Below are 23001 nucleotides of genomic sequence, written 5' to 3'. Positions count from 1 at the left end.
TTCTGGCTCAGGGCTGAGTTTTTATTTTGTTTCTACCAGTTGTTATTTTCACTTAGTATATGTTTTATGTTCTGTAAGCCTCATCTAAAATGAAGGTTTAAAGTTCCTTTAGTGTTATTGAGAATGATAAATGAGATAATGTATATAAATACTTTATATATATATATATATATATATATATATATATATATATGTATAGTGCTTGATGTATGCAAATTACAATTCCTAACACAAAGCATGCACTCAATAAATGTCACTAGTCATGGTTACTGTTCACTGCTTCCTATAATGCCTCTTAATTTTCTCTCATTATCATTGTCACCTACTATATTTTTGTGTACAAATTATTTTGTATGTATAATAATCATAATATTTTTGCATTTCAACCAACATAGTCTTTTTTTAATTTTTAAAATAATATTGTAGAATAAGTAAGAAATAATTTTCTCTATTTTAGAATTGAGGAAGTAAAGGTTTATAGGAGTAAAGAGAATCCTTAAGACCGTGTACTAATGAAGTGGTAAACTGGTGAAGCTGGGACATTTGGCTGGGACATTTGATGTGAATTCTGCTTATGTCTTATTTTTAAAACTCTCTTGTAAGCTCATTGATGGGTGGAATATGAAAGATTTCTTTCTCAAGGGTCAAGAATAGAGAGGCACCTGGGTGGCTCATTCAGTTGAGCATCTGACTCTTGATTTTGGCTCAGGTCATGATCCCAGGGTGTCAAGGAATTAAGCCCCACGTTGGTCTCCACATTGAGCCTGGAGCCTGCTTGAGATTCTGTCTCTCCCTCCCTCCGCCCCTCTCCCCCGCCCAGGCTCTTTCTCTCTCTCTCAAAAAAAAAAAAAAAAAAAAAAAGTCAAGAACAGAACCTAAATTGACTTAAGTTAGAAGAATTTGTTGGCTCATAAAACTGCCAAGTCTAGGGACAGGTCTTTAGGCATGGCTGTACCAAATACTCAGACTAGGTGGGAATTGGTCTCACCCAGTTGGTTGTACTTTGCTTTCCATTCACCTTGTCTTTAAGTTGGGAACTCCCCCGTGGGTCAGGAAGGCCACCAGAAATACCAGCTTAATATCTTTTCCCCATGATTCTATGTCGTAACTTCTTGTTACTAATAGTTCCGTTAATTTCCTTGTGTTGGATATCATTAGATCAAATTGGACCGTGTGCCCACCTCTGAACTCATCCCTATGGTCAGAGTGATGGGAATATACTGGTTGATTAGGTCTGGGTATGGATACTCTGCGAAGTAGATTTGCATCAGCCTTTTATAAACCACATTACCTGAGAGTGGAGTCAGGGTGATTTGCCAAATCAAAATCAAAATCTTATTACCATGGATAAATAAACTGTGTTACATCCATACAATAGAGTGACACTCAGTAAGAAAAAGGAATAAATTACTGATACATGCAACAAATGGATAAATTCCATATGCTTTCCACTAAGTGAAAGAAGCCAGCACCAAAGGCTTATGATTTCATGTATATGATGTTTCTGGGCATAGCCAAATTTATAGGGACAGAAAACAAATTAAGGGCTGCCAGGAGCTGTAGAATAAGATGAAGACTTGACTACAGCTGATGCGTGAGGTAACTTTGGAGGGGGATGGAAATGCTTTATATGTTGATTGTGATGTTGGTTATAGTAGTATACATGTTTGTTAAAATTCATAGAAGTTAAATTAAAAAGTGTAAATTTTACCATTGCAAAATTATACCTCCATAAGTTTGGCTAAAAAAGCAAACAAAAACATTATAATTATTGAAAAGAGGAGGATACTGAGTAGGACCTCCAAATCCCCCAAGCAGGATGAAAGGGTTCAGGACAGTGTCTCCCCCCCGCCCCCCCGCCACCAACCCAGAATGTGCCACTTTGCCACGTGGATTATTTTGAGCTTGAGACCCTTGAGACCCTATAGGCTCAAGAGAAACCTTGTACTTCCCTTAACCACACAGAAGAATCTAAATTGGAGGACTTTCCCAGAATAAGGGTTATTAACAGAGATACATTTTACCTGAGTGACCCATCTGTATGAGAGAGCAAACATCTAATTACCAAACATCCGTTCTTCTTATTGCCCTGTGAACTGTATCCCTTTCCTCTGAAATTCCAGACCCCTGTCCCCTTCTCCTTAGTTCAGAATGACATATAACCCTCACTTTTCCTGTCTTTGGAATTTCCATGTCTATCTGGATTTCCCATATATATGCCTATTAAATTTGATTTTCTCCTGTTAATCTGTCTCATGTCGATTTGATTCTTAGTCCAGCTAAAAGGACCCTGAAGGAGACAGGAGTTCCTCCCCCTTGTGAAGGGAGTGAGGCATTCTTGCTCCCCAACAATAACAACAACAGCAACAAAAAAGTGCTTACTACATATCTTAGCCTATGTAATAGGAACTAATTACTGCCTAGACAAGTGGTTCTCAGTCTGTTTTTCACCATGATACTTATTGTTGTTGAGATGCCCATGAGGTTCCTTGAACCTATGATGGTTGTTGATAGTTTCTAGTACACGTGCTATAACCCCACCACTTTCTCTCCCTCTCAAAGGAAAAAAAATGTTATCTAGCTACAAGTGAATGAGAATCGTATTACTGTAGGGATAATCATTCAAAGATATCAAACGTTAGCAAAGAGTAATACTTGTTATTAATTAACATGTTACTGGGTGCCTGGGTTGCTCAGTAGGTTATGTGTCCGACTCTTGATTTAGGCGCAGGTCATAATCTCTCAGTTTGTGAGATCAAGCCCTGCATCCAGTGCTACACTGATAGTGTGGAGCTTGCTTGGAATTCTCTCTCTCACCCTCTCCCTTCCCTTCCCCTGTTCATGTCTCTCTCTCTGTCTCTCTCTCTCTCTCTCTCTCTCTCTCTCAAAATAAATAAGTAAACATTAAAAAACCACAACAACATGTTATTTGGGCACCGTATGTAGCATTATGATTAAGAACCTCTTGTCTCAATGACTGCATTCTTTACCCTTTACTAAACATATAGATTTGATGTATAATGACTGAGTTATTTAAAAAAAAAATTAAGTGCAAATGAACCCGTACTTACATATTATTCTGCAGCATACTTCCTTCATTTAATATATCTTTTGCTCCTTTCCACATTTAGAGTCATTTTTGTTATTATTTGTGTAAAATGGCTATAGCTTCAACTTTGACTCGAATAGAACAGGCAATGCACAAAGTAAGAGAGTGCCAAAATACTCAGTGATCAGGAAAACATATTTTAATTCAATATTTTTTAAAAAAATCAAGCAAATGCAAATAAAAATCCTTGATGAACAAAAATAAATACTTAAGAAAATTGTTTTAAATGTTTATTTATTATTTTTGAAGGAAAGAGAGTGTATGAGCAAGGGAAGAGCAGATAGAGAGGGAGACATAGAATCGGAAGCAGGCTCCAAGCTCTGAGCTGTCAGCACAGAGCCTAACACGGGGCTTGAACTCACAAACTGTGAGATCATGACCTAAGCCAAAGTCGGACGCCTAACTGACTGAACCACCCAGTTACCCCAAAAATAAATATTTTAAATAAAGACCATTCCAATGCCAACCCATATTGCAGTTGGAGGCCAAAGAAAAATGAAATTCATTAAATTAATGAAGTTAATTAATTTTAAACTATTTAAGATTATCAGTGGTTGATGAGAAAACATCAAACATGGTGATTTTGCCCATCAAAAACAAGATAAAGAAGTAAATATTGGAAATATTATTGACTTTGTATCTATTAAACCCAGAAAATTGAAATTATAATAAATTCTGGTTTTCTGATTTCATTATACAGTAAAACTTTGGTTTGTGAGCGTAATTCACTCCAGAAACATGCTTGTAATCCAAAGCACTTGTGTATTAAGGCAAATTTCCTTGGAGAGGCATCTGGGTGATTCAGTCAGTTAAGCATCTGACTTCAGCTTGGGTCATGATCTCAGGGTTCATGGGTTTGAGCCCCGTGTTGGTGTCTATGCTGACAGTTCAGAGCCTGGAGCCTGCTTCAGAATCTGTGTCTCTGTGTCTCCCTCTCTCTCTCTGCTCTCCCCTGCTCATGCTCTGTCTCTCAAAATAAATAAAACATTAAAAAAGAAATTTAAAAAGAAATAATGGAAAGTCAGATGATTCGTTCCATGACCCAGAAATATTCATATAAAAATGACTATAATACTGTAATAGAATACAAAATAATAAAGAAAATACAAAATATAAAGAAAAATAAACAAATTAACCTGTACTTACCTTTGAAAACCTTTATGGCTGGTGTGAGTGAGACAAGAGAGAGACGAAGGTTATTGTGTAGGATGAATTTTGCTATCACTGATGGATGTTGACTACAGTACATTCTTAATAAACTCTTGTCATATACTGTATTTAATGTAACTGGTAATAAGGCAGCAGAGGACAGGGTCTATGTCTGCAGGCAGCCTGACCTAGAATGAAGCAAAGCATTCCTAAGCTGACTCTTGTTTGGAAGAGCAATGGACTGTCATAGGTGCTGTGAAGTGACAAAAAATATACTAGTGTCAGTTATGGGCACCTTCCAACGTTCTGAAAAGTGACTGCTTTCTGCTCAACACCGTGGCCTGAGATCTAGCATCCGAGCATGGGAGATGATCACACTCAATGCTTCCGAGACAGAGAGAGAGAGAGAGAGAGAGAGAGAGAGAGAGGGAGAGAGAGAGGAACCACTGGCTCAGTTGTGATCATGTGCCATTTGGTGTCATGTACTACTCATATTGCAAGACGTTGCTCATTTATCAAGTTAAAAGGTGCCCCAGCATTCATCTTTGTTTAAAATTTCGATGTTTTGTTCGCTGTGAGTTTTTTGCGTTAATTTTGATTTTTAAAAATATTTCAATGAGGGTGCTGGGTGGCTCAAGAATTGGGTTAAGCGTCCAATTCTCGATTTCGGCTCAGGTCATGGTCTCAGGGTTCATGGGTTCGAGCTTCGCGTCGGGCTCCATGCTGGCAGTGCAGAGCCTGCTTGGGATTCTGTCTCTCCCCTCTCTCTCTGCCCCTCCTATGCATTCTTGAGCTCACTCTCTCTCAAAATAAATAAACTTAAAAAAAATAAAAAGTATGTATACTACATTGAGTATTATTTTGATTAGTGAGGTCTTTTTTTTTTTTTTTAGCAGTCTTTAAATTTTGCACCTGAGGCCAGTTGCTAACTCGCCTTCCCCTAATCCTGGTCCTGGATGCCAGCCCACCCTCTTGACCAAGCTGCAGATGGGCTTGAAGCAGGAGAAAAAATGAGAACAGTACAAGGTGTGGCAGAGGGTGATCTCTGTTGTGGTATGGCGTATTTATCCCCTTGGTCAGGAATCATGAAGTTGCCCCCACTTTTCCTTTGGATTGTCTTTTAGGTGTTCTGGCCTTGACTAGATTGTCAGCTAGGCAGAGCAGCTGAGGAGGGCTGAAGGGGGCAGAATAGGCCACCCCAAAATAGGATTCTTTGGTTAAGGATTATTCTGAGCTGATTATTTTTAAGAAACTGCAGACCTAGGAGAATCTCTGAAAACAATAGAAGTTACCCCTTTGTAAGGGAAAATCTACATTTATAAAGGGTATTTACATTAGAAAGGAAGCCTACAGGAGAAAGAGTCTATTACTAGAGAGAACTTTTTCCCCTGAGAGACTTATCTGCTTGGCAGGGCTAAATTTGTTTACCCAACATCTCCACCTCTCACCTTCCAGCGAATTGCCTTCCCCCTTTGAAGCCTTAGACTACTATCCTTTTCCTTAGCACAGGATGGTGTATAAACCTCAATTCTCTGGCTGCCTTTTGAGTCTCATATCTTACTGGGGCTCCTGTATGTGTGTGCAAAATTAAGTTTTTTCCCCTTCCATTCTCCTTTTACGATAGGGGGGTTTCAGACAAGAACTCAGATGTTAAAGGGAAATTTTTTTTTTCCTCCAGATGAGTGGGGAATGATGCTTTGAGGCCTCCAGTGACCTTTGTCTAGAGTGGTATGTAGTAATTCCAGATTCTCCTCTTCTGCATCTGATTTGCTTTTTGGAGCTTCTCAGCTACTCCTGATACCTACTTCCTCTTTCCCTCAACCCCTGCCACCCTCTTTCTTTGACTATCATCTCATTCCCACTCCCAGGGGCCCCAGCTGGAATTTTAAAAATCCAGGAATTGTCAGATTTTAACATCTGACAGAGATGTATTTCTGAGAGAAAGAAGTCTAATTGTCACCAGCTGGGTTATGGTATCCTGGTGGTTAAGCCAGTCTTGCAAAGACAATGAGCTGAGTGACTGTTGAAATGTTTCCTACTTGGTGAAGGACCTCTGGTGTGCTGTTGGATGTGACAGGAGCTCTGTGAACCCTGGCCTTTGATTCCACTTTAGGAGCAAGTTTCCTGTATTCATTGGGCAGCCTTTATCATTATGAATCTTGCCTTTTTGCAAGACCAGTGGATTCTGTAAAGGTTTATTAATCATGATTTAATATATTCATATGAAAAAATGTAACAGCCAGAGAATAAAGCTTATGTAGGCATTGCAGGGGTCCCTTTGGGGGTTTACTCTATATTACTCATAGCAATGAAAAGTAAAAATGGCAAGTTATATTAGCTGAGTTCAAGATACAAAAGGCAATATTAATTTCACAGGAAGTGTAAAAGGATATGCAAATGTGATCAACTCCCAGGAAAACATTGCAATATACCACTCCAGGCTTTGAAATTATGCAGTTTAATAAACACTTGTTAAGAAGCTTCACACACCAAACATTGAATTTTAAAGCAAGTGCTTCTGATCATGTCATGTTTTTGTGGAACAGCATTATTATTTTCCTAAGCTTTTTGAACCTTAAGATTGGGTTTGATTGGATTTATTGGTAGCAATCACAGGTTCTTGGGAAAACACAGATGGTTCAAAACAGAAAAATTCCATGTTGTTGTTTTTCAATTAAAAGTGTAATTTAGACATGTGGGCCATTAGATTAGAACGTGAAGTAAAAATTTTAGCCAGTAATTGACAAGGGAGAATTATCATGGAGTTTTAATTAGTGACGTCTTGAAAGGAGATGCTTTTCTAAAAGTTTATTTCCGCACTTCCTTAGGTTGATGCTGCCTATATAGGAACCCTCCTGTTCATTTATAATCAATACCAAGCTTTGGCAGCTACCAAATGGGAAGGGCTGTTAGGAAGTTGCATGAGATTTTAAGGTTTAAATACTGAGCTGTGCAAGCAGAGTAAAAAAATCTTCATTTTTGAATGAAGTTGTTTCTCAGATGTTTCAGTAGATTGTTTAGAGCCTAGATAGAATTTTACAGTGATTTTAGACACACATCTGTAATGCTTTGTTCTAAATTTGTCTTGTGGTTTTATAGAGGTTTACAGTACTGTTTAGTCTTGTGTTATTAAAAAAATCAACAGATAGAGAACAATGATAACACTCAGTGTGGGTGGGTTGTGAGTAAAGTAAACAGTTATTTTCAAACAGTGCTGGTGGCAACTTGGTGTATGTATGAAAAATATTGTTTACTCTTTGACCCAACAGCTGCATGTCTAGATATTTACCTTAAATATTTGGACAAGTCACAAAGGTGTGCATCTTTAAGTAATATTATTATAGAGCTGTTTATGATATGAAAAAGAGAAACCCAAACATCCTAAGTGTGCAGTACTTGGTTAAATGCTTTCAGTCTCTTTAAAAATGTTTATTTATTTATTTTGAGAGAGAGCATGTGCACGAACAAGTGGGGAAGAAAGAGAGAGAGAGAGAGAGAGAGAGAGAGAGAGAGAGAGAGAGAGAATCCCAAGCATGCTCCACACTCAGCACAGCGCCCAATATGGGGCTTGATCCTACAACCATGAGATCATAACTTGAACTGAAATCAAGAATGGGATGCTTACCCAACTAAACTACCCAGGCACCCCAATGTTTTAAGTCTTTATATAGTAGAATACCATGTAGCTTTTTCAAACATTGTTGTAGACAACTCAGTAACATGCAAACATTTTTTACAGTGAGTGAAAATGGAAATAGATTACAAACAGGAAATATAATTAGAAGGGTCTTAGTGAAAAGAGAAGTTTTTTTTCCATAGATATGTATGGGTATAGTAACCCATTCTCCCTGTTAAAAATTTTAAAAGTTTTATTTGCTTTTACTATCAATACTTTATTTTTCTAAACTAAACATGCATTACTTGATAATAACAATGATATGAGAAAGTACATCATTGAGAGACAATAAGATATAATACAGGTGATCCTTGTTTTACAAAATATGTGACTATAAAACAGATTTGCACTACAAATTATTATTTGCTTGACAGAAGATTCATGTGGTTATGACAAGTGAGCAGAATCTTCTTTGATAATTTGGATTTCATGCACAGCTCTCTGGTGAAGCTGGCCTAGTGAGGAAACCTGGGGTTAGGGAAAGTGAAAACTATGCTGTTGGAGATGAAGGTCCTATGGAAATAAAAAGCATGCATCTTTGACATTGCCCAGAGGTCAATAAACAAATATTTTATTCCTACACACATGCCCACTTAAATGTAACTATAAGGGGAATTTCTTTATAACCTGGGGGCAAAGAAAGGCTTTCTATATATAATTCAAAATCCAGATGCACTGAAACTTGAATGTATAAAATTAAAAATTAAAAACAAATTTTTTTATTTTGCCTGGCAAATAAATAAATAAATAAATAAAAGTCAAACCACAGCTGTCAAATTGGGAGAAGATATTTGCAAGATATATTTCTGATAAAGACCTAACATTCCTCATATATAAAGAGTTATAAATTAAGAAGAGAAAGGGGCCCAAAATCCAACAGGAAAGTTGCAGGAGATCTAGATAATTCACAGAAATTGATATGGAATCGTTCTTAAGCATAAGAAAGTATGTTCAACTCCACTCATAATAAGAGACACGCATGATTATTTGTACTTACAAAATACTGGAAACAGCCTAAATGTCTGTGCAAAAGGAAAGTATTTGAATGAATCCTGATGGAGCCCGTACAGAGATGTGCTATAATATAGAATGAGAAAGTTCCTTTTGCACTGGTATGGAGTGAGTCCCAGAGATATTATTAGTACAAAAAGCAAAATACAAAAGAGTAGATATAGCAGGCTACATTTTATATAAGAAAGAAAGAGAAATAAGAATGTCTGTCTGTCATCTATTGATCAATCCATCGATCATTTCTGCGAAAGGAATCACAGAAAGTTAAACTGGAAAGAATGAAATTAGTAACCTACTGAGTGGGAATAGGATTAGAGGAGTTAGGGTAAGGAGTGATAGCACTTTTTTTTTTTATAGTTTTGACTTTGAAATCATGTTTTCATGTTTTATAAGCTTAAAAATAAAAATAAATTACAGTATTGAGAGAGAAATTGAATAAAAACAGAGGTAAATGGTCCCAATTGTATATCAAATGGATGACATGATAGCACATTAGGAAAAAAAAATAGTAATTCAAATTATTCTGAGCATAGTCCCTTGACTGTATACCTTCCATCTAAAGACAAAAGAAATAGAAAGAAATCTTGAACTTTATACATTTGCTATTGATAGTAGTATTGATGGAATGATTCAGAAATTATTTTATCTGGTAGGATTGGATAAATACATTGATTTTGGAGGGGAGCCAGGATTTTTAGGACACTGAGCTATTGGATTGAGACTAGAAGTGTCAATATAAATACATAATTATATATATTTTTAAAAATATATGATGATATTATATATACTTAATATATAAAGTATATATATATTATTTATATATATTATTATATAAATTTTTTATTTATATAAAGAGACACCTAGATGGATCTGTTGATTAAATTTCTGACTTCCACTCAGGTCATGATATCATGGTTCATAAGTTTGAGCCCTGTGTCGGGCTCTGTGTTGACAGCTCAGAGCCTGGAGCCTGCTTTGGATTTTGTGTCTCCCTAGCTCTCTGCCCCTCCCCTGCTTGCATTCTGTCTCTTTCTCTCTCAAAAATAAATAAATATTTTAATAACCTGTTTCGATTCATATAAGTATATAAATAATTCCTCGTTCTGCCCTCTGTTAAGGGCCCCCCAGCAGCAGGGAGCATACTCAGTTCCTGCTCTTTGTTTCTAAACACCATTCTCCACTAAAAGGAACCAGTGCCTGTGAAGAAATAGCTGGTCCAGAGCAGGTAAAATATAAGAAAAGTCTGGAACATTTTGCTGTGCCAGCAAATAAAAAAAAACTGCTCAAAAAAAAAAAAAAAAAAAGATGAGGACATGTCTGAATGACACAGGAGCCAGCTTGAAACGGGACACTTAAAAATCAAATGGTTCTGGGGCACTTGGATGGCTCAGTCGGTTAAGCATCCAACTTCAGCTCAGGTCATGATCTCACAGTTTGTGAGTTTGAGCCCCACATCAGGCTTTGTGCTGAAAGCTTAGAGCCTGGAGCCTGCTTCGGATTCTTTGTCTCCCTCTCTATCTGCCCCTCCTCCTCTCCCTCTCTCTCTCTTTCTCTCTTTCTCTGTCTTTCAAAAATAAATAAACATAAAAAAAATTTAAAAAAAATATCAAATGGTTCAGGTGTACTTAAAACAAAAATGAGTGAATTAAAAAAATAAGTCAATAAAGAAGGGAGAGAGAAAGAGAAGTTCTCTTTACAGTGGAATATCAGCTAATAGATGTGGAAGCAATGAAGGAACTAGAATATCACTATTTTACAATTCCTATCAGAATAATTCAGACTAGCATCATCAATAGGTACCAAAACCATTGAGTGCAAGTTTTTTTGTGGAATAATATATTGACACAGTTTCAAAATCTTTCTCCATGCTTTGCTTATTCTCTGTATTTACAGTGTAGGGCAAAGCCCACTTAGAGTCTTTGGCTGGGTCTGAAAATTAAAATGACAAAGACAGATTGACAAGAGAAAAGAACACAAATTTATTTAATGTAGGTTTTACATGACATAGGAGTCTTTATAAGGAAATGAAGGCCTGAAGAAACAGATCTGATTATTTGTATGCTTGGCTTGATGAAGAACAAGCAGTCATTTAGAAATAGTGTATGTCAGAGGGCATGAGGTAAGGGTAACTGGGCAGGGGGAAAACTGGAAAACACTTAGTAAGAATTCTTTTTGGTGTCCCTTGTCTTCAGAGACAGGGATGCTTTTTTCCTCCAGGTATAAGTGATGATGTTTTGGGGTGATGGTGGGGTTGTCTAGAGCAGATGGCCAAGAAAGAAGTCTTGATTATGTCTTTGGTGCCAAATGTGATTTTTATTAAAGCACCGGGATGGGACCCATGGTCAGGAAGAGCTTCACTGGTGTCCTGACGGGTAACTCATTATATACCCACAGGTTGGGAGGGGGTCAGGGATAGAGCGTATCTCTAAGGAATTTTGGAAGCAAGGTTTCCAGAACCTGAGGGGCTAGCAGTTGCTAGGGAAACACCATTTATCACCATTTAATAAAACCTTAGTCATGAGACCCTTTAGGTGTATATCGGTGGATTGTAAGCTTGGAGCATGATTGCCAGCGTATATCTTAGAGCAATTGAGATAAAGGAAGTAGACAGGATCCTCGAGGTTGGATGTTAAGCTAAAGGTTCTCTTTTGTCCCTAGCAAAGTGTCATCCTTGAGGCAGCTGAGCTCCTAGAGAGAGGTCACTCTGCCAGTGTCAAGGACTTGTCAAGGGGCTGTAGGCAGTAAGGGAATTCAGTTTTTCATTTGCTCTAGTTTCCCACATCACCATGGCAAGCACTTAAACCCCTTTCCTTTGTTCTTAAGTAGCCAGTAGTGTCCAAGGAATATCATACATAATCCACCTGGGGGGAGGGAGGAATGCCAGTCTGTCTTTTGCCCTCAGCTTGCCTCATGCTCCCTCATCATAAGGAGGGCATCTCTCACATGAGGGTTTTATGATCTATTTCAGAGGAGAATACACACACACAGATACAGGGAGTAACCTGGCACATACCACCTCATCCAAGGATCAAGGTTAATATCCCTGGCAATGGGAAAAACTTCCATCTGTTTCTTTCCAATAGAATGCAGTAAGAAGGACATAAAGTCACTTCAGTAGTATGCCTTTCAAAAATGTATAATGTGAATCTTGAGAAGGAAAGCTGTCAAAGGCAAATAGAAAGGGCCAGCCAGATTTCCGAGGCCACATACTCCCTTTGCATGCTTTTGGCTTCTGCAGTTTTGCTTGCCTCTTTCATCAGCCAGCAGCCAGGAACCAGAAGCCTCACTATAATAGTCCCGCCCAACCTGGAATCACATATGTATAAAAGATCAGTAAAACCTGAGCTGGATGCTCAGCCTTTTTAGGTGACTCCACTGGGCCATCACCGGTATGAAATCAACAGTCTTTTCTGATTTCCCAAGAAATTGGGAAATTGTCCCTTGTCTCTCCCTGTGTGCCGAGTATTTGCTGTAACAGTCTAATCCCAAGGAACCAATGAGACTGGCATAAATATACTACAAAACACAGGTCTGACTTCTTCAAAACTGTTAATGCCAGGAGCGGCAAAGAAAATCTGAGGAACTATTCCAGATTCAAGAAGATAAAAGACACATGATAATTAAAAACACTGCGATCCTGGAATGAGGAAAAAGAACAGGACATTCTTGGGATTGAAGAAATGTAAATATGGACCATATTTAAGATAGTACTCTTTAGTGTTAAAGCCCCTGAATTTGATGATAGCACTGTGTTTATGTGAGAGACAGCTCTTATTCTTAGAAGACTTTGATATCGCACCTGTTTTCCTCTATCCTCCCTAGGTTCAGCACCTGGAGCTCACAGCCAAAGGACAAAAAGCAGAGTAATAAGAGAGCAGTTTTAATTACCTTTGTATGAGTGCACTGGTGCTGGAGTTCACAAAGAAGAACGTGGCTCTAAGAGATGGCCAGATGATTGTAATTTACATAGCATTTTAGGCGGAAAGGGGGGTGGGGCCTTCTAGGCAAAGACGTGGGGGCAAATTGTGGAATGTGGGGAAGGAAATGTATGGCAAGTAAAAGTTATCTTGTTCTGCAGAGAAGATACCTAACTCTTAGGTAATAAGAGAGTTATTTCCTGGAGTAGCTCTCTTCCTGATAAGAAAGAAAGCTTTACAAATGGAAATTTCCTTCATAGAGGGAACTTTCCTTAACAAAAGAGGAAAATGACACTTTATTGTCATACAGATTGAGGGATGTATAGAGCTTTTTCCTAGTCTGCTTGTTCTCAATTGCCTTTAGCTCAAAATAACCCTTTGGCCAAAGTGGAGTGCCACATACACCATTTTGGAGTGGTATTCTAAGACCATATTCTAGAACCTTTCAACACTCACTCTCAAGTGGTTTAGCAAATAAACTTTTTTTTTTCTTTTCATTTGAGGGAGAGAGAGATTACATGAGAGGAGGGACATGAGATGAGAGGGAGATGAGAGAGTGAAAGAGATAACATAAATAGGGAAAAACAGTAGCAATTAGTAATCTAGGGAATGGTATATGGAAGTTCATTATATATTTCTTATATGTTTTCTACAGTTTGAATATTTTTTTCAAAATGAAAACTTTAAAAAGTCTAAAAGCTCCAATGCCTTTAGTCTCAGACATTTCTGCCAGGCCATAGAACTTTGCGTAGCAGGGATCCTAACTTCCCAGATGCAGTGACTGTATTTCCTCTCTAATCCATGATAACTCAAAAAGTGCTCATTTCATTCTCTTTAACCTTCTCATCCAAATGACTTTCAGAGTTATTGCTACATCTCCCATTATCTCTGGACTAACAAAATTGTTTCACCCAATCCTGTGCAGTTGGGTCCTAGTGATTACCAAGAGAGAGCATTCTCATATTCCTGGGTGCCTGGGTGGCTCAGTCAGTTAAACATCTGACTCTTGATTTCGGCTCAGGTCATGATCTCATAGTTCCTGAGATGGAGCCCCACATCAGCCTGTGCACTGACAGCAAGGAGCCTTCTTGGGATTCTCTCTTGACCCTCTCTGTCTGTCTGTCTCTCTCTCAAAATAAATAAATAAACTTTAAAAAAAATTTTATTTATTTTTGGGACAGAGAGAGACAGAGCATGAACGGGGGAGGGGCAGAGAGAGAGGGAGACACAGAATCGGAAACAGGCTCCAGGCTCCGAGCCATCAGCCCAGAGCCTGACGCAGGGCTCGAACTCACGGACCGCGAGATCGTGACCTGGCTGAAGTCGGACGCTTAACCGACTGCGCCACCCAGGCGCCCCTAAAAAAAATTTTAAAAAAGGATTTCTCATATTCCTTCCCTCCTGTAGATACCATAAGAGTCTGTGTCCTTCAGGCAGAATTGAGTACCTTGAATTTAGAATGAATGGGGTTTCTGCTGAAATAGCCCTGTATACAGTTTTGGCACAGTGGGGAGAAGGTAGCTGATAATGTCTATCTGAAATAAAATGATTTAGAACTAATATATATTAATGTGTCATAGTATCTAACTAAACCTTTTCTTAACTGGTTAATTACAGAGAGATTAAGAAGTGATCTTACCCTTTGTCCTATTGAGTTTCAGATGACAAATAAAGCAAATCAAACAAAACCACTCCTCTAAAAAGCATGCTAGGTGTTTAATGAAGTTGGTGAGGATGAATTGGGAAGTTGTCAGAACCTAAGTGTTGATTTAGGGGTCACCCAGCATTCAGAAAATTCGGTGTTGGTATTCTGACAACGATGAAGCTTTCCCATTATTCTAGAATAGGACTGACTAGCAATATGTGAATTGTATACTTCCCTGCTTGTATTTCTACTTGACTTTGATTTCTTCTGCTAACTCCTATATGGCTTCTTGATTTCTCTCTTTTGGTTTTTACTAGTCTAGCACTTTGGATGAGATCCTTGACCTCAGTTTGGTTGGAAGATACCTGCCCAGTATGGCTTCCCATATGGGCATGCCTTTATGCCAAATAGGGAAGGGTCAGCCCTGGAGCTTGTGCAGGTGCAGTGGTGGTCATTAGACATGAAGGATGGCTTTGAGAAAGGTAGCAGCCTGGCTTAGTACAAGTTATTCTTGCTGCCAAACAACAACAACGATGACAACGACAACAGTGACAAAAACAATGCAAATATTGTTTAAATTTATGGCAAATCTGTCTTGTAAAGGAAACTATCAGGAAAAAGTATGGTGTTTTTTGGCATTCACAGAATGAGTAATCAGCAAATATTGACTACATAAGTAAGTATAACTAAATTTAATAAATATATTTTTCTACATTTAAAAGGAGTATGTTCCCATTGTGGAAAATCTGGATAACAGAGACTTCTCTAAAGACAAAAATAGATATTACCCATAACCCCACTTGTGTGGTTAAATCTGTGTGGACAGTGTTATAGTTTATCCATGCATGGATTTTTTAACTTAGTTGTGTTTTCATAGTTGTGTGTCTTTTTACTTAACCTGATATTATCAGCATTTCCCCCATGTTACTGCAACATCTTTACAACCATAATTTTAATGACTGTGTGTGATTTTCCCATATAGGGGAATTTATTTATTTAAAAAAATTTTTTTAATGTTTTTATTTATTTTTGAGATAGAGAGAGACAGAGCATGAGCAGGGGAGGGGCAAAGAGAGAGGGAGACACAGAATCAGAAGGAGGCTCCAGGCTCTGAGCTGTCAGCACCGAGCCTGATGCAGGGCTTGAACTCACAAACTGTGAGATCATGACCTGAGCTGAAGTCAGACGCTTTACCGACTGAGCCACCCAAGTGCCCCCCATATAGGGGAATTTAATCATCCCTTTATTGCGGGGTACTTAGGTTCTTTTTGACACTTTTATGCTTTAAATGATGTTGCTATCAATATTTATGAATTTACTTGTTTGGGATGAACAAATATTTATTTATAATTCCCTTTCTCCTCTTCCCAAGAGGAAGGATAGCTTCTTCTTGCATCTGGCCTAAGGAGGTGAGCAGAGTTACAGGAGGAGATGCAGATTTGAGGAGACCAGAGAAAGGCTACTGTAATCTGTATTACAAAAGACAAAGGAATTCCCCATTTGGAAAACTCCAGGAGTGGAGAACAGCCCTTAGAGGTGGCTGAGAAAGAGCAGGGAGAGATAGAAGTGAGGAAGAAAGAAGTGTGGCTGTCATTATTGACAGCTGAGAGCATTTACAGCAAACTAGGGCGTCTTGGGTGGGTGGGGGTCATGGGCTTGATGTTATTAATGATATTATTGATGATATTATTAATGATATCGACTATTGACATTATTTTGCAAAAGAGAATCTGTAAACATCAAATCTTAGAATGTAAAAATGAAATGACATAGCTTCATTAAAACTTTATTAGAGTCTTTTTTCCCCTCATTATTCTGTGGACTATTAATGATTTGGCCACACTCTGGCAAATGTTCCCAGTCTGTGGACTGACATTTGGGGGCCATAAGACCAAATCATCTGAAAGGCCCATTGAGTTAAGTTGAAGTCTTGTTTTAGTGAAGTGCTGTCTTCCAATCTTAGAGCCATGTTTGGCTTAATGAATAATGTTGAGCCATATGTCCCATAAATAACTGTTTTCTTTTTTTTTTTTTAATGTTTATTCATTTTTGAGAAAGAAAGAGAGAGACAGAGAGGGAGAGAGAGAATGAGTGGGGAGGGGCAGGGAGAGAGGGGAACAGAGGACCCAAAGTGGGCTCTGAGCTGACAGCAGTGAACTTCATGTGGGGCTCAAACTCATGAACTGCGAGATCATGACCTGAGCCCAAGTCAGATGATCAACTGACTGAGCCACCCAGGTGCTCCCGATTGACTGTTTTCTTATGGCCAAGTTAACTTTATGAAGATCAAGTATACTATTGTTTGTAGAAGCTCTGTTGTCTAAATACCTTGGTGCTTTTTGATATATGGCTCAGAATAGGGGTGTAATAAATTGCATAGTTCTAGAAAATAAATGGCATACCATCAGTGCATAGTTTGTGCAGTAGCCCATCTTTTTGCAGTTTCTGAGAATGATTACAAGAGACAGAAAATACAACTCAAAATGGACTAAATGAAAAAGGTGTTTTATTGACGTAATACTGAAAAAATACAGGCACAAGATTTCTAGAATTGCTGGTTCCAGAAGATCAAATGATCTATCCATTGTTTGTTCTAAAGCCCTATCTCACCCTAGTGGCATGAGCGCTTCCAGTGATACACATCCATTCCGGACTTCCAGTGTAGCAGTCCCAACAGCAGGAAGTAAGAGTTTCACATTTCTGATAGTTCAAGTGAAAATTCAAAGTTTCGATCTTATTGGCACTGTCCCAAGGTAATTGACCACATCTAGCATATGTAGCTATCCCTGAAACTGTGGGTGAATCAATTCCTCTTAAGCAACATGGATTAAGAATATGGGTGGAATGTTTTCCCAAGGGAAAGTTGCATTGCTAATAAAAGAATATGGGAGGGTATGAATGATGGGTAGGCAGAAAAACAGAGACCTACTATAAAGTGGAAGTAGCCAGCTAAGCCAGTAAATACAGCCAGTAGATTCCCTGGCATATCTGGGAAGGCCGTTTTCTACTGATTGCCACAACATCATTGTCTAGTGGCAGGCGATATCTTTGGCATCAATTAAATCCTAATATCACTGAGCATAAATTAAAAGGCTGTAATGGGATCTCGGACCTATTGATGAGTGCTCAGGACAGAAGCTCATGCCATTGATGTGTGGAGTCAAATATCTCTACCCACTGGGGATGTCATCATTTAAATGCCCTATTGATTTTAGATTTTGGCAGGCCTTCTTTGACCTGGAAGGCTCCAAATTGCCTGAGGGGCCTAAGACATAACTCCATGTTATGTAGTCCTGAATTGGACCTAAACTAACTTAATCATCTGTCCTAGGGCAGTCTGTCCTAGATAGGGTCTTTGGGAAAACTAGAGCAGTAAATTTTATGTTTCATGTTTATCGATGAATTCATTTGGAAAAGCTGCTTCTAGGCATTCCACACATTCTAATCATGTAAGAAGGACTACTTGTTTGGAAATGTTTAATTATTGTACCAACAAGTTTATTTTTTTTTAATTTTTTCAGCTTTATTGAACTATAATTGACAAAGTTGTAATATATTTAAAGTGTACGATGTGATTATTTGATATATGTACATATTGTGAAAGGATTCCCACCATTGAGTTAATTAACTCAACTGTCACCTCACATATTTATCTCTTTACTTTATCTTTTTTGGTGAGAACACTTAAATTCTACCCTCTTAGCAAGTTTCAATTACACAATACGGTGTTATCAGCTATAGTCACATGTTCTACATTGGATCCTCAGACAATAAACATCTTATAACTGAAAGTTTATACTCTTTTACCAGCCTCTCCTTATTACACTTCCCCCCCTCCCGACACACACACCTCCTGCCAGTGTCCCCTGGCAACTACCATTTTACTGTCTGTTTATGAGAGTTTGACTGTTTTTTTAGATTCCACATGTATTACCATGCAGTATTTGTTTATGTCTGGCTTATTTCACTTAGCTGAATGCTCTCCCAAGTTCATCCATGTTGTCACAAATGGCAGGATTTCCTTTTTTTTTTAAAGGCTAAATAATCCTTCTTTTTAAAGGCTCACTAATATATTAAGGCTAAATGATAATATTACCTTTTCTTCATTCATTCATCCACAGACATTTAGCTATTGCAACAGACATTTGCTACAGTGAACATGGGAATGCAGGTACTTCTTCAAGACAATGATTTAATGATTTCACTTCCTTTGGACATATACTGAGAAGTGGGATTCCTGGATCATATGGTCCTTCTATTTCTAATTTCTTGAGGAACCTCCACCCTGTTGTCCTTCGTTCCTATACCATTTCACATTCTCATCGTTGGTGCATCAGGGGCTCCCTTTTCTCCACATCCTTGCCAGGATTTATTATCTTTTATCTTTTTGATCATAGACATCCCAACAGTTATGAAGTGACATCTCATTGTGGTTGTGTTGAATTTCCCTGATGATTAATGATGTTGTATACCTTTTCATGTACTTATTGGTCATCTGTATGTCTTTCTTAGAAAAATGTCTACTCAGGTTGTTTGCCTTTTTAAAAATTGGGTTATTTGTGTTTTTGCTATTGAGTTGTATGACTTTCCTGTAGTTTTGGACATTAACCTCTTATCACATATGTGGCTTACAAAAACTTCTCCAGGGCTACAGTTTGCCTTTTCATTATTTTGATGGTTTCCTTGCTGCACAGAAACTTTTTAGCTTGATATAGTCCCAGTTGTTTATTTTTGCTTTTGTTGCCTTAACTTTTGGTGCCAAATCCAAAAAAAAATCATTGCCAAAACCAGTGTTAAGGAGCTTACCTACTGTTTCAGAGTTATACCTACTGTTTCAGATCTTATGTCAAGTCTTTAGTCCATTTTGAGTGGATTTTTGCATATATAATATAAAGTACAAGCCTAGGCTCATTCTTTTGCATGTATCTGAGTTTTTCCAACACCTTTTACTAAAGAGATTATCTTTCCCCATTGTATATTTTTGACTCCTTTGTCAAAAATTAATTTACCATGTATGTTTGGGCTTATTTTTGAGCTCTATTCTGTTCCAGTGCTCTGTATATCTCTTTTCATGCCAATACCATACCGTTTTGATTACTGTAGCTTTATAGTGTAGTTTGAAACCAGGAATTTTGATTTTTCCAGCTTTGTTCCTTTCTCAAGATTGCTTTGTTTTTTGGGGTATTTGTGGTTCCATATGAATTATAGGATTGCTTTTTTTTCTATTTATATGAAAAAATGTCATTGGGATTTTGAAAGGGGATTACACTGAATCTGTAGGTTGGTAGTGGGACTTTTTAATTGTAATAATTTTCCCATTTGTAAATGTGGAATATCTTTCCATTTATTTATGTCTTCTTTAATTTCTTTTATCAATGTTTTATAATTTTCAGAGTACAGGTCTTACACCTTTTGATTAAATTTATTCCTAAGTATTTTATTCATTTTGATGTTATTGTAAATGGATTATTTTTCAAATAAAGAGAAAACTTTTCTTCTTGCTTTCTGATTTGGATGCCTTTTATTTCTTTTTCTTGCCCATTTATTCTGGCTAGTACTTCCAATACTTGTCTCAGATTCTTTCAGCCTTTCGCTATTACATATGATGTTAGCTGTGGGATTGTCATATATGGCCTTTATTATGGTGAGGTATAGTTTTCTATATCCAATTTCTTGAGAGTTTTTATTATAAAAGGATGTTGAATTTTTTCATGTGCTTTTTCTTCATCTATTGAGATAATCATGAGTTTTATCCTTCATTTTGTTAATGTGCTGAATCACATTGATTGATTTGTATGTATTGAAACATCCTTGTGTCCTAGGATAAATCCCACTTGATCACTGTGAGTGATCCTTAATGTACTATTGAATTTGGTTTGCTAATATTTTGCGAGGATTCCTGCATCTAAGTTCATCAGGGATATTAGCCTGTACTTTCTTTTCTCTTGTGTCCTTATCTGGTTTTGGTACCAGGGTTAATGCTGGTCTCATAAAATGAGTTTGGAAGTGTTTCCTCCTCTTCTATTTATTGGAAGACTTTGATAAAGATTGATGTTAATTCTTCTTTCAACATTTGGTAGAATTCACCAGTGAAGCCATCTGGTCTGGATTATTTTTATTATTATTATTATTATTTTTATTTTTATTTTTATTGAAAAGCTTGTAATACTTATTCAGTCTTCTTACTAGTTACTGGTCTGTTCAGATTTTTTATTTCTTCATGACTCAGTCTTGGTACGTTGTATGTTTTTAGGATTTATCCATTTCTTCTAGGTTATCTAATTTGTTGGCATATAATTATTCATTGTAGTTTGTTACAATCCTTAGTATATCTGTGTTATCAGTTGTAATGTCTTCCCTTTCATTTCTGATGTTATTTATTTAAGTCTTTTTTTTTTGTTTTTGTCCAGCTTAAAGGCTTATCAATTTTATATTCAAAATACCAGTTACTGCTCTTTCATATTGTCTCTTTAGTCTCTATTTCATTGATTTCCACTTTTATCTTTGTTATTTCCTTTTTTTTTTTTTTTTTTCAGACTTTGGGCTTAGTTTGTTCTTTTTTTTTAAACCAGTTTTTCTTGTTTATGTGAGTTTTTTAAATGTAGGCATTTATCGTTATAAACTTCCCTCTTAAAACTGCTTTTGCTGTATCCCATATGTTTTGGTATCTTGTGTTTCCATTTCCATTTAAGTCGATTTTACTTACTTATGTATTTGAAGTTTATTATTTATTTTGAGAGAGAGGGAGAGAGAGAGAGAACAGACATCAGGGAGGGGCAGAGAGAGAATCCCAAGCAGACTCTGCCCTGACAATGGGGCTTGAACTCATGAACCTTGAGATCAAGAGTTGGACGCTCAACTGACTGAGCCATTCAGGTGCCTCTGTCTCGATATTGTTTTATTTCCCTTTTGATTTTTTCATTGACCCATTGGTCACTCAGGACTATGTTGTTTAATCTCCACATATTGTGAATTTTCTATTTTCTTGCAGTTGATTTTTAGTTTCATACCATTTTGGTTAGAAAAGATGTTTGATATGATTTCAAAATTCTTAACTTTATGAAGACTTGTTTTGTGGCCTAACATATGATCTATCTTGGAGAGTGTTCCATGTATGCTTGAGAAGAATGTACGTTCTGCTGCTCTTGGATGGATAGAATATACTATATATGTTTGTTAGATACATCTGGCCCTATGTGTAGTTGAAGTCCAGTGTTTTCTTCTTTTGTTTTTCTGTCTGAATAGTTGTAAGTGGGATACTGAAAGTGTCTACTATTATTATGTTGCTATCTGTGTCTCTCTTCAGATCTGTTAATATTTGCTTTGTATATTTACTTGCTCCATTGTTGAGTGTATAAATATTTACAATTATTATATTCTCTTGATAAATTGACCCATTTTCCTTATATAACCTTCTTTGTCTCTTGTTATAGTGTTGACATAATGTCTGTTTTGTCTGGTATAAATATTAGTACCTTTACTTTCTTCTTATTTCTAATTGCATAGAATACCTTTTTCCATTCCTTCATTTTCAGTCTATAAGTATCCTTAAAGCTAAAGTGAGACTCTTGTAGGCAGCAGAGAGTTGGATCTTGTTTTTTAACCATTTGTCCACTCTGTATTTTCTGATAAATAAATGTCTTTTGATAGAAAAAATGATTCCATTTACACTTAAAAGTAATTATTGATGGTTATGGATTTACATTGCCATATTGTTCATTGTTTTCTTACTGTTCTGTAGTTCCTTTGTTCCTTTCTCTCTTGCTCTATTCCTTTGTGAGTTGATGATTTTTTGTATGGGTATGCTTTGATTTCTTTCTCTTTATCTACTGAGTATTGATTCTAGGTTTTTGCTTTGTGGTTATCATGAGATTTATATAAAATATATTTATAATGTTGTATTTTAAGTTGATAACAACTTATCTTTAAATGCACACAGAAGCTTTCCCTTTTTACAGTCTTCCCACAGTTTTTTGTTTGTTTGTTTTTGGTGTCACAATTTACATCTTTTTATATTATGCCATCCATTAACAAGTTTTTGTAGTTATAGTTATTTTCAATACTTCTGCTTTTCACCTTTATTCTGGATTTATAAGTGATTTACCCACAACCATGACAATATTAGAGTATTCTGAACTTTACCATAGATTTACCTTTACTAGTGAGTTTATACTTCCATATATTTTATATAATTAATTTGCATCCTTTTGTTTCAGCTTGAAGAACTCCCTTCAGCATTTCTTGTAAGGCTGATCTAGTGGTGATGAACTTCTTTAACTTCTGTTTGTCTGGAAAACTCTTTATCTCATCTTTAGTTCTGAAAGACAACTTTGTAGGGTAAAGTATTCTTGGTTGGTGGGGATTTCTTTTTTTTTAAAGCACTTCGAATATAACATCCCACTCCCTCTTGCCTGAAACGTTTCTACTAAAAAATCCACTTGTAGTCTTATGGATATTTTTAATATAACAAATTACTATTCTGTTGCTCATTTTA

General features: G+C 37.0%; 1 protein-coding gene across 5 annotated transcripts in view; it reads left to right on the top strand.

Annotated features, from left to right (window-relative positions):
- The window catches only part of FHIT (fragile histidine triad diadenosine triphosphatase), a 1422334-nt gene that overhangs the window by 296372 nt on the left and 1102961 nt on the right, over window positions 1–23001 (top strand). The window contains exon 4 of one of the 5 annotated variants that reach the window (XM_060633694.3): window positions 5937–5986. The exons of the other annotated variants lie outside the window; for them this stretch is intronic. The gene's annotated coding sequence lies outside the window, so the exon portion shown is untranslated. The remainder of the gene's footprint in view (window positions 1–5936; window positions 5987–23001) is intronic. 5 annotated transcript variants of the gene reach the window in all.

This window comes from Panthera onca, chromosome A2 (genome assembly GCF_046562875.1).
Source record: "Panthera onca isolate mPanOnc1 chromosome A2, mPanOnc1 haplotype 2, whole genome shotgun sequence".
Lineage (NCBI taxonomy): Eukaryota > Metazoa > Chordata > Mammalia > Carnivora > Felidae > Panthera > Panthera onca.
The sequence above is the reverse complement of the archived record's forward strand: the minus strand, read 5'-3'. Positions and strand labels throughout refer to the sequence as shown.